The sequence below is a fragment of the Vigna unguiculata genome, chromosome 2 (genome assembly GCF_004118075.2).
Source record: "Vigna unguiculata cultivar IT97K-499-35 chromosome 2, ASM411807v1, whole genome shotgun sequence".
Classification (NCBI taxonomy): Eukaryota; Viridiplantae; Streptophyta; class Magnoliopsida; order Fabales; family Fabaceae; genus Vigna; species Vigna unguiculata.
The window spans coordinates 12,779,094-12,791,332 of record NC_040280.1 but is presented as its reverse complement, the minus strand read 5'-3'; positions in this window follow the sequence as shown (position 1 = coordinate 12,791,332).

Below are 12,239 nucleotides of genomic sequence, written 5' to 3'. Positions count from 1 at the left end.
GACGTCATCATCTCCTCCATCTCACACATGAAACCCTAACCCTAATTTCCCTTCCACCCACCATGGCAGCCGCTGCCGCCATCTCCTCGCCGGCCACCACTGCAACTCGCCGAAAATAGCAGCTTCCATTCCCGCAACCTTCACGCACCATCGCAGCACCTCTTCCGGCCACCACGAACAACAACCAGAACACCTCCATCTTCTCGCCTCCGCACCTGCAGCGACGCGCAACCATCATCTGCCTCACCATGACAACGCCATCTTCTTCCATCATCAACCATCAGCGAGACATGCTTCATCTCCACCTGCAACACTTCGCCGGAATCCGCACCACGCCACAGCACCACCATCTTCCTCCATCAAATCGCGACCATCTTCTCCGCGTTTCTGACCACCGCGAGGAGGCACTCTACACCATTGCAGCAGATCTGACGCACACCACCACGCCTCCGTGAAGCTTGTTCTGCGCAGCAGCAGCCACCACGGGCCACCAGCGCATCTCCATCGCAGCTCCACACATCTGCAGCGTTCCAGCCATGGCAGCCGCATCCAACCTCTGCAGCGCGCCTCCGCAACACCACCACAGTTCCGTCTTCAACGTTCACGCACCTGTTCTCGCCGGAAGAGAAGCCACCACGTCGGAGCAGCCGCGCCGTCATGAGGGAGGGAGAAGAGTGTGAGAGTGAAACCCTAATTCTGGAAAGTGCACTCTACGCCACGTGTCAGCATCCGATAGGCAGTAAACTGGTCAAACTCTGGTCAAACTGGTCAAACTCTGGTCAATTGTGTAAAAATGCTTAAATAAGAGGGGCAGAATTGGAAATTGGACAGAAATTAAGTTGCTAATTAATTAAATAAAAATAAAAGATTTTAGCAACTGACAGATAAAGCCCAAAGTCCAGTTGAAGCCTATATAAAGAGACTTAAGGGAGCAGAAGCGAGACTTACAATTTACAACTTACAGCTTAGACACTTAGAACTCTCTGGTTTTGGCAGATACCGTCTCCACCACATCTCTCATTCTTTCTTTTATTTTCTTTCCTTCATATCATCATGTATTCCATCAAAGCCATGGAGGGCTAAGCTTTTAGGGTTGATTCCACTGTAATTTCTTAACTGGATTCTAAGGTTAGATGAATTTATATGTTTTGTTATTTTGATTATTGTTGTGGTTTTTGTTTATCTATGTCCTTTGCTTCTCAATCGAATAGAAAATAATGATTTTAAATCTACATGCATGCTAATCATATGAGTTAAAAGGTTTTTAAATTAAATTGAGACTTTACTTTGATTTTGTTTAGAAACTTTCATTTGATTAAATAATTTTTTGCCAATAATTGAGACTTTAATTTGATTAGAGGTAATTACTTTAACTAAAATTAGTCAAGACTTTACTTTGATTAATTAAGTTTTCTATTTGGTAAAGAAACAAAGGAATAGACATGATTAGGCATAGTAAAATTAATTGAGACTATACTTTGATTGAATTTACTATGGATAATCTAACAATTCTCACTTTTAATTGAGACTGTACTTTGATTAAAAGTGAGGATGCCAACAAATGAATTGAGTCTTTACATTGATTGATTTGTAAATCAACAACAATAATTAATTTAACAATAATCTCTAGATAACCAATGAAGAATATTATTTAGAAAAAGCAGTGGAATTGACCTATTTACTATTACTGTGTTTACAATCTTCCGTGTCATTTTTTTTGCATATCAAAACCCCCCTATTTTTATAGTTGCTAGTTTTAATTGCAATTTTAAGAATCAAATATTTGAGATCAATTCCGTATTCGTTGTGAGACGACTCAGGGTTATCTTAACCCTAACTATTTTGTTCACTACAAACTGGCAATACTGAAGTTGCTAAAGTAGTGGTAATTTGATCGCCTAACGACAGCGATATCAACGTCTCACCCAGGCGAGACCCTCTTGCCTAAGCGAGATCTCGAGGGGAGGTTTGGGGTTTTGTTAAACTAGTCGCCTAGACGAGGCATTTTAATCCTGAGCGAGCGAGGGTCTCGCCCAAGCGAGCATGAGCTCGCTTAAGCGAGATTACGTACGCTGTAGTGGTTCTGGAGGCTCGCTTAGGTTGGTGGATCCTGCTTAAGAGGGGTGAGCTGGAGTGGTTAAATAAAGGCTCTTAGTTTAAGCAAGCAAGGGTGAAGATGTACGTTCAAGGAAGGTGTTTTTGCTATGTTTATGAGATAAGATGGAACTTGTGAGAGGTGGTCTACATGACTTGTAAAATATCTCCTTGGTGGGCTTGCTGGTGTTCTATGGGTTGTGGCCTGGGACGTATCCTTGAGTTGTGGCTCGGGATAGGGGTTAACCACGTGGCATTCTATGGGTTGTGGCCCGGAATGACTTTCCTCGAGTTGTGGCTCGGGATAGCGGATGAACACGAGGGACCTTGAGTTGTGGCTTGGGTTGGTGAGTGTGCCGGTGTGAGTGTGCTGGTTGTGGCCAGTACGGATGGGTCCAGATGGATTGCCCTCCTCGGTGAGTCATTGACGAGTTTGGTAGTCCTGGGACGTTGCAGACTATGTTCGTATTTGGGAACTCCACCTGGCGTTACGGTGTGTGATCTGTGGCATGGTTTCCGCACGTGCTCTATCGGTTGTGGCTGATAGGTGTGGCAGCAAGACGCCTTGAGATACTTAAAAGGAGATGTAGAACACTGCTAAATGGTTGTGGCCATGTGAAAGAACTGGAACGAGGTTCCCTGATATAATTTACTATACATGGTGGTGGCCATGTGGAGGGAAGGTAACGAGTCTTCCACGAGGTGTATCGGTGTACATGGTAGTGGCCATGTGATGGGAATAGAGCAAGCGTTTTGGGAAATGTAAGGATATCATATATGGTTGTGGCCATGCGATATAAAGGAAAAGTTGTGTTATTGATATATTGTTTTATCTATTATACATGTATATGTGTGTTTGGTATATTTTTATGTGTTTTATCTGTTAGCTCACCCTATATGCTTGTGTTTGGCAATGATCGTGTACGCGGTACACGTGAGCAGGTGATGATGCAGGTGGAGCTGGTGAGGCTTAGCTGCGGAGAGGGGATGATTAGGGGAGTCTTTATGTTCACGTTTTCGTTATTCTATTTTAAAATATGATGTAAAGGCTCATGGCCTATTTGACTAAACTTGCAGTTTTGTATTTATGGACTTATTGGTAAATTAATAAAGTTTTAAATTTCCCGTGTTTTAGGAAACGAGGTATTATTAAATGTGTATGTAATTAATTACTTTATTTTATTTTATTAAATTTGTAATATCCTGACGGGATGTTACATAGATGACATAAACATTGTTGGAACTCATAATGAGCTCACAAAGGCAATTGATCGTTCAAATAAATAATTTGAGATGAAGGATCTTTCAAGGGAAAAGTCTTGTTTGAAATTAGAAATTGAGTATTTAAATAATTTGTTTTTTATACATCAAGAGCCTTATATATTTAAGGTGTGTAAAATGTTCTAATTGGATAAGTCGCATCCATTATGTACTCTAATAGTTGTGAGGTTGTTAGATGTTGATAAATGTTCTTTTTAGACCTCAAGAAAATGATGAAGATGTTCTTGATCCAGAAGTACCATATCTTAGTGTTATAGGAACATTGATGTATCTTGCTAATTATACTTGACGTGATATTGTATTTGCTATAAATTTGTTAAGCAAGATATAGTTCTTCACTTACAAGAAGACAATGAATTAGAGTAAAAAATATACTTTGTTACCTTAAGGATACTACGAATATGGAATTATTTTATCCAAATGATTCAAAATTGGATCTAATGGATGCATATGCATGTTATTTATTATATTCTCCCAATGTCATAATGGTTGATCACAAACAAGATATTTATTCACATATGGTAGCACAATGACTTTATGACGATATGTGAAAGAGAGCATAAAAGCAACATCGTCAAAATCATGCATAACTTTTAGCATTACATGAGAAGAATGAGATCAACAACCAATGCATTGCTCAACTGAAAGGATGATGTAAAGATCCAAAATATTCGTTCATGCGAAAATCTAGCAGATTTATTTACAAAGTCTTTGCTAAGGAGAACTTTTGAACAATTGGTTCACAAGATTGGACTCCGTCATCTTAATGAAGTAAGTTTACATGAGGGGGAGAAATAAAATATGTAAAGAACAATATTATATAAAATGGTGTACTCTTTTTCCTTCACTAGTTTTTATCCTAAAGGATTTTTCCTAGTAAGGTTTTAACGCAAATGTGATTACATTAGTAAATATATGAAGACTAATTTTTTGGAATATTTTTTTACTATTTTCTATTTTTAATTTATTATTTTTTTAGGAAATTTATAATTTAAATTTATGAATAATTAAATATATATTTACAAAATTATGCTAAATCGCCAATATTATTAAATTTAAATTTGTTGTATTAGTATTATCAATTTAATTTACTTTTAAGATATAATTTGTGTTTACTTTTCTTGTTAAAAATTTAAGTATTTATTAATTAAGTAATCAAATAATAAAACGTGCTGATTTAAGAAAAATAAATATAAATAAATTTGGCTAATATATGTTTTAAGTTCCATAATTTTATCCGCACTGGTTTTTTGTTTTTTGTTTTTTTTTCTTTTTTTAATTATGTGTTATGAAAAATAATAAATAATTATTATATATTAAAGAAGTTTAATTATTAAATTAGTTTTTTAATTTGTTGTTGTAACGTCCCATTTAATCAATAAACATAATTAACGAAAATGTCGCACAAGGTAACATAATAATGAAGTCCTGGAGTTTTAAACTTAACTCCTTACAACTCAAGGCACACCACGATGCCACAGGAAAACAAGTTATAAAGTTTAAGAGGAACATAAAGAAATCAAAAGTCAAATTGATACATTGGCCATAGCCCTAAAGAAAAGCCCAACAAGAAACATCAAGTCCAGCCCAAGTGGACTATGCAGCGGAATCATCTCTCCCCTATTGGCCACGAGTACCTCTCGTATCTGCTCCCATCAATAAATTGATGATCATCGCAAAAGTAAAAGGATAACATACAAGGCATTCAAACAAGAAAGGGTAAGCTAGAGCCAAAAAGATTTCATCAATGCAATCAGTTATATTTCCACAGTCCAATATACATTCATCAACCAAGGATGTTATGACTTCTCAAACAATACACTAAGACTCGACTCGACTCATCCGGATACATATAACCTGGTCGGATTCAGCGGGTGCTTGCACTTGTGGTGGATACCTTTGCTCACCCTCGAGCTATGTGTTACAAGTGTTACAATGAATCAATTCCCTCAGACACAAGGTTAGCCCTTAATGAGTTTCAGGCCTCCTGCTACTCTCACCACAGGAGTCAGTCCGCTCTAAGTGAGACTAACTAACTCCTTAGAGTGTCAGGATGCAATCCTTACCTTGAATCCTTCTCACGTTATATAGATGGGGCACCACCATGGACACCCACTAACAGGGGCCATGGAATTACGTCCCGACCACTGAAGCACAACCCTGAGAATCTCACCTAGAGATCCCAAGGAATTACGCACTGACACAGACCAAATCATGTTCATACAACCATGTAATATTTATCATGCATGCATATGTATCATGTCAACCCTTATAACCAATCCTCTTTCGTGTTCCCGGTCAAATCCATACCAACTCGTCATACTCCACCCATGAATATAGGGTTTCAACTCATCTCATTACCATGTCACCTTCATAACCAACCAATCTTATATTCATCACATGCCAAGAATTTATCCAAGTTCATCATTCACAACTCATACACCCTCCCATTTCATGCATACTCATTCATTTCATACTTGGACATAGCAATACAACCAAACATGCATTTAAGACCCAAAACAAAGATTGAAAGAGTACCCACACATCCTCTCGCCCAACTCTCGCTCAAGCGAGAGGGACTCTCGCTCAGGCGAGTTCCCTTCGCCTAGGCGAGAACCTAACAATTTCGAACAGGGCCATTCGCACTAGCTCGCTTAGGCGAGCTCTCCTCGCTTGAGCGAGGCAATCTCTCGCTCAAAACACAGACCACCCACCTGGGCGACATCTCGCGCAAAAGGCTTGGGCAAGCCTTTGCCAGTCTCGGTTAGGCGAGCCTGACTCGCCTGGGCGAGATTATCAGTTCTCGCCCCTGTTCTCCTTGCAGCAGTTACGTTTTCGCATCCACCCAGCCACACAAGATATCCCACACATTCATAACAGCGTACAATCCATGCAAACACTAAGCATACTCAAACACAGGCCAAACACAACTTAAAACTCGAAACCCTAGGTTCCCTTACCTAGAAAGGGGTTTGTACGAGATTTCGACACTGAACCACATAGCACAATAGCTCCAGAATCAGACTCGCAAATTGGAAACAGCGAACAAAAATGAGTTATTATAGGGTCTCCAACTATGACCACGAAACTAGACTAGAAATGGTGATAGGAGTTAAAGTACACTTACGTTAGCTGAATCAAGGCCAAGCCAAACGTGAATTTGAGGGAACTTTGAAACCCTAGCAGAGGAAAGCGGCAACAGCTCTAAGGAGGTGAGGTTTCTGTTTTGACGAAAAGTGAACACAATTAGGGTTTGGGGCAGATTAGGTCTGTTTTCCCCGTTTTGGGCCAGCCCTAATGCCCAATAGTTAGGCCAACCTTAAGAAAAGGGCAGAACGAAAAGTGAGCCTTACAGTTGTTTTAGTTTATTTTGATTTCTTTATTATTTTAGGATTTAATTTCGTATTTCATTTAAAAAAAAATATTCAATTTGGTCTATTTATTATTTTTTATTCAATTTAGTTCTCCTTTTCTTTTCAAAGGATTCAATCTTGTTTTCTCGGATTTGAAATCAAATTAGTAATTAAGTTTAAGTACACTTTATATACATACATGTTAAACTATTTTTTTAGAATTTATACATCAAATTACTTCACCTAAGTGTAAAAATTTTGAGTATTTAGGTGGAGTCTAAAAAATAAAATAATTTTAATATTTAGGTGAATTAATTGGATGTATAAATTATAAAAAAAAATTAGTTTAGCATGTATATATAATTATATATAAACTTACTTATATTATCTTATTAAGTGTTATAATTGTATTTGATTATAAATAGAATATTTAATTTTAGAATTACATAGTATAAGAAAGTTAAATCTTAAATTTTGTGTATATTTTTATAATAATAGTCATTTAACTATAAATAAGTAGTATTTTTTAATATCAATTTGTTAAAATTAATGTTGTAGATAATATTAATCTTAGTAGTTATTTATAGTATTTTCTTGATTTACTTGATTGATGCAAATAAACACATTAATTGATGGATGTGTGGAAATTGAATGATTAAGATATTTTAGTTTTTTAGAATACTTTTAATTAGTTATTATTGTGTGGTTAGGTTGGGTCATTATTCTTTAGTTATTATTGTTTGTAGACCAACATTAAATAAAAATTGTGTTTGCTAAAACATTATTGCATGAGTTGATTTTTTTATATTTTCTTTTAAACTTAGATTAAGAAAAATATTATAATAATAATTATTTTTAATTAAATAATCTATTTATATGATTATACTTAAGTGTTATAATTGTGTACAATTATATATATATATATATATATATATATATATAATATTTAAAAATTGATAATAATATTAAATTATAATAAAAACATCTATAGTATTAATATTAATAATACCAATATTAAACAATATTATTGTATGATTAAAATTTATAATTAAACTTTGGAATTATGTATTATATTAAAATGAAATGCATACAATGAGATCATTGTTAAAATAAAATGGTATATTGTCCATTATGGACCCCAAAAAAAAATAAAAATAAAAAAAATTGATTTTAAAATTTGTTAACAGAAACATAAATATAAAAATTTAAATCAATATTTAAAATGAATTGGACAAATGAAACCAATATTAATCAAATATATATATATATATATATATATATATATATATATATATATATAATATTAAAATTCACATCATTATAACTGTGATATAAAAATTAAATTTGGTCACATCTTCGAAAGAGACAAAATTGGTCAATTTTAAACAAAATTTGGACTAAATTGAACAAAAATAACAAATATGGGGACCAAATTGAATATAGAACATTGACTTTGACACGTGGCACGTTATTGGGTTGACACATGGACATTTAAAAAAAATTTTAAAAATTCAAAAGAAATCACGAAATAACACGTGGCACGCTACTGGGATGACACGTGGACATTTAAAAAAATTTAAAAAATTAAAAAAAAAACTACAAAGTGACACGTTGTAGTCACTATTCATGGTCGTTAATGATTTAAATTGTGTTAGCAAAAAAGGACTCAAATGAAATAAATTGACAACAAGGAGGAGTCCTACATTGAAATAAAGGACTCAATTGAAATAAATTGACGACATAGAGTGGTCTGCTCTAACAGTTCAAGTCCAACCAACATCACTTCTCCATCTTGATACCAACATAGAGGAGTCCTACATTTTCTACCATGAAGAGCCTCATATGGCGCCATGTCAATGCTCGCATGAAAACTTTTGTTGTAGGTGAACTCTATTAGGGGCAGTACCTCATCCCAAGCACCCAAATGGTCTAGTATGTATGTTCCTAACAAATCCTCTAACGACTGAATCGTCCTCTCAGATTGGCCATCAGTTTGAGGATGATAAGCTGAACTCATGGTGAGCTTGCTACCCATAGCACTCTATAGAGTCTGCCAAAACCGAGACGTGAACCGTGGATCCCTGTCTGATACAATGCTTAAAGGCACCCCATGCAATCTCACAATCTCTTTAATATACAACTGGGCCAATTTGACGATAGACATCCTCAAGTTCATCACCAAGAAATGTGCACTCTTTGTCAGTCGGTCCACTATAACCCAGATTTTATCATGCCCCCTAAAAGTCTGTGGTAAATGGGTCACAAAATCCATGGAGATGCTGTCCCATTTCCACACTGGTATTTCCAAGGGCTGTAGATTCCCACTGGGTCTCTGATTCTCCACCTTCGCCTTCTAACATGTTAAACAGGCTGATACGAATTGAGCAACATCCCTCTTCATTCCCTGTCACCAGAAGGTCTCCTTAAGATCCTAATACATCTTAGTCATGTCAGGATGCAGACTAAGACGACTCTTATGCCCATCCTCAAGGATCAACCGTTTTACCTTAGCATCATCAGGTATACACACTCTGCTATGGAACCTTAGTATGTCATCAACACCCAAAGAAAGTCCCTAGCCTCATCTGACCCAGGTTGTTCTCTGACTCTGTTCAGACTGACATCCAACAACTGTCTCTCTCTAACTGAGCTCAAGAAGTCACTAGATATAGTCAGGGTACTACATCTAATGAATTCAGATCCCAACTCCACCTGTAGTCTCATATCCCTGAACTTCTCCAATAGTTCCACCTCCTTAATCATAAGTTGTGCAGTATGTACAATCTTCCTACTCAAGGCATCAGCCACTACATTTGCCTTCCCCGGATGATATAGCAGTTCAAAATCGTAGTCCTTCAAGAACTCCATCCACCTCCTCTACCTCATGTTCAACTCCTTCTGATCAAACAGATACTTAAGGCTTTTGTGGTCGCTGAACACGCAAAATTGAGCACCATAGAGATAGTGCCTCCAGATCTTCAAGGCGAACACTATGGCTGCCAACTCTAGGTCATGAGTGGGATAGTTGCGCTCATGCACCTTAAGTTGTCTCGAAGCATACGCCACCGCCTTCTTCTCTTGCATTAACATGCAGCCAAGCCCCAAGTGAGAAACATCACAATAAACTTCAAAAGATTTCACAACATCCGGGATCACTAATATAAGCGCACTCGTCAATCTCCGTTTAAGCTCCTGAAAACTCTCCTCACAGTTGTCTGTCCAAGTGAAAGGTTGGTCTTTCCGAGTAAGCTGTGTAAGGGGTGCCACTATCTTGGAGAATCCCTCTATGAACCTTTGATAGCAGCCAACTAGCCCCACAAAGCTTTTGATCTCAATTGCAGATTTGGGACTCTCCCACTTAACCACCGCATCAATCTTCGTTGGATCCACCGCTATCCCACAAGCGGATATTACGTGCCCCAAGAATTGTATTTCATTCATCCAGAACTCGCACTTGGACAGTTTAGCATACAACTGTTTCTCTCTTAACACACCAAGCACTAGTCTTAGATGCTCGACATGCTCCTCATGGGTTCTGGAATAGATAAGGATGTCATCAATGAAGACCACGACAAACTTATCTAGGAACGGTCTGAAGATCCGGTTCATGTAGCCCATGAACACAGCCAGAGCATTGGTCACACCAAAAGGCATAACCACGTACTCATAATGGCCATATCTGGATCTGAAGGCCGTCTTCTGCACATCATCAGCCTTCACCAATATCTGATGGTATCTCGACCGTAGATCTATCTTCGAGAACACCGATGACCCATGCAACTGATCCATCAAGTCATCAATTCTCGGGAGTGGATACTTGTTCTTGATCGTCATTTTGTTCAATTGCCTGTAGTCCACACACAGGCGTGAACTCCCATCCTTCTTCTTCACCAACAACACTAGTGCTCCCCAAGACGAAGTGCTAGGTCGGACGAACTGCTTCTCCATCAACTCCTCTATCTGTTTCTTGAGCTCCACTAACTCTGCTAGAGCCATACGATACGGGGCCATCGACACCGGGGCAGTTCTGGGCACTAGGTCAATAGAGAACTCCACCTCTCTGTGGGGAGCCAACCTTGGCACTTCCTCCGGGAATACATCCTCAAATTCCTGCACCACTGGTATAACAGACTTCATCTGTCCTCCTTCCACCTCTAGATGTGTGAAGATCATGAAGCACTGTGCACCACCTTGTAGCTCCTTCAGAACCCCATGGGACGATAACAACTCGGGCTCCTCCTATAAGATCCGTGAAAATTAATTAATTAATAAGTGCGGGTAGTGGAAGCCTTTATGGCATTGAATATTGATTGATATGATGTGGAAAAATACTAGCTCAAGTGGTTGAGAGTACTTTGTTTGTGTGAGAGGACTTGTGTTCAAGTCCTAAGTATGCCATTTTTGTGTGTTATTGTATTTTGATAACATGATTGTGACTGATGAGTGATGAATTAGCATACTGGTGGTGCTTTGGCCTTATGAGTGGAAGGTCACGGGTTCAAACCTTAGTGGACATAAAGTAGGCTTTATTTTTGCTAATTCTAGCTTGGAATGGAGTTGAAAGGGCAGAGGTAAAACTAGAGTGAGGAGCAACCAAAGGGTTGGAAAAAACAGTATTAAATAGTTTGGTTATTAGTATTAAATAGTTTGGTTATTTTTCCCTCTATAGAGAAGAGAACAAAATTTTAGAGAGTGAGAGGGAAAATTGGGTGCTTGAGAGGTTGATTGGGAGGAGGTCTGAAGCAAAACCGTGGTGAACAAAGGAACCTCAAGTTCTTCTCAATTTTAACTCAGAATTCCAGGTTAGGGGTGCTAAAATTATGTGTATTCCACTATTAACTGTGTCTATGCGTTCTGTCCTCAAATTTGATTCTATGTGGTTTGGTTTTGGTGTGATATGCGTTGTGATTTGAGAATTGGTGAATGGAATGTGGGTACAAAGCCTAAGCGAGGTCACGATGAGACTTGGGATTTTAGTTGATTGAATCCACGTTCAGGCGAGGAGCTTTGTGTGTAATGAGCGATTTAAGGTCTCGCTCAGGCGAGAAGAGCTAGCCTAAGCGAGATGAAGAGGTACGACCACTGTTACACGCTCGCTCAGGCGAGGTGGGCTAGCCTAAGCGAGACCGAGGTTCTAGCTTGGGCGAACAAACATGGCTTAAGCGAGAATGGCGCGGAGCCATGTTCTTGTGCACTGTTTGGACTGTTTGCTTGTTATTTCCTAAAGGTTAAGAATTATATGCTTGTGCTTGTGGTGTTTGGGCTTGAATGACTAAGTCCAATAGGGGTCTGGGATGTGCTTAATGGTTGGACGCATGATGGGCATGGAACTGTGTAGTTTCCGTCGGCTGCTAAGTGGCGAGGAGTCCTTAGTATGGTGATTACATGCATCGGAGCTACGATGGACAAGGAACTGTTAGGTTCCCGTCGACTGCTATTGGGCGAGGAGTCCATAGTATGGTAATTACGTACGTGCCATGGTCCAAGCGAGAGAGGCTTGGATGATTTACT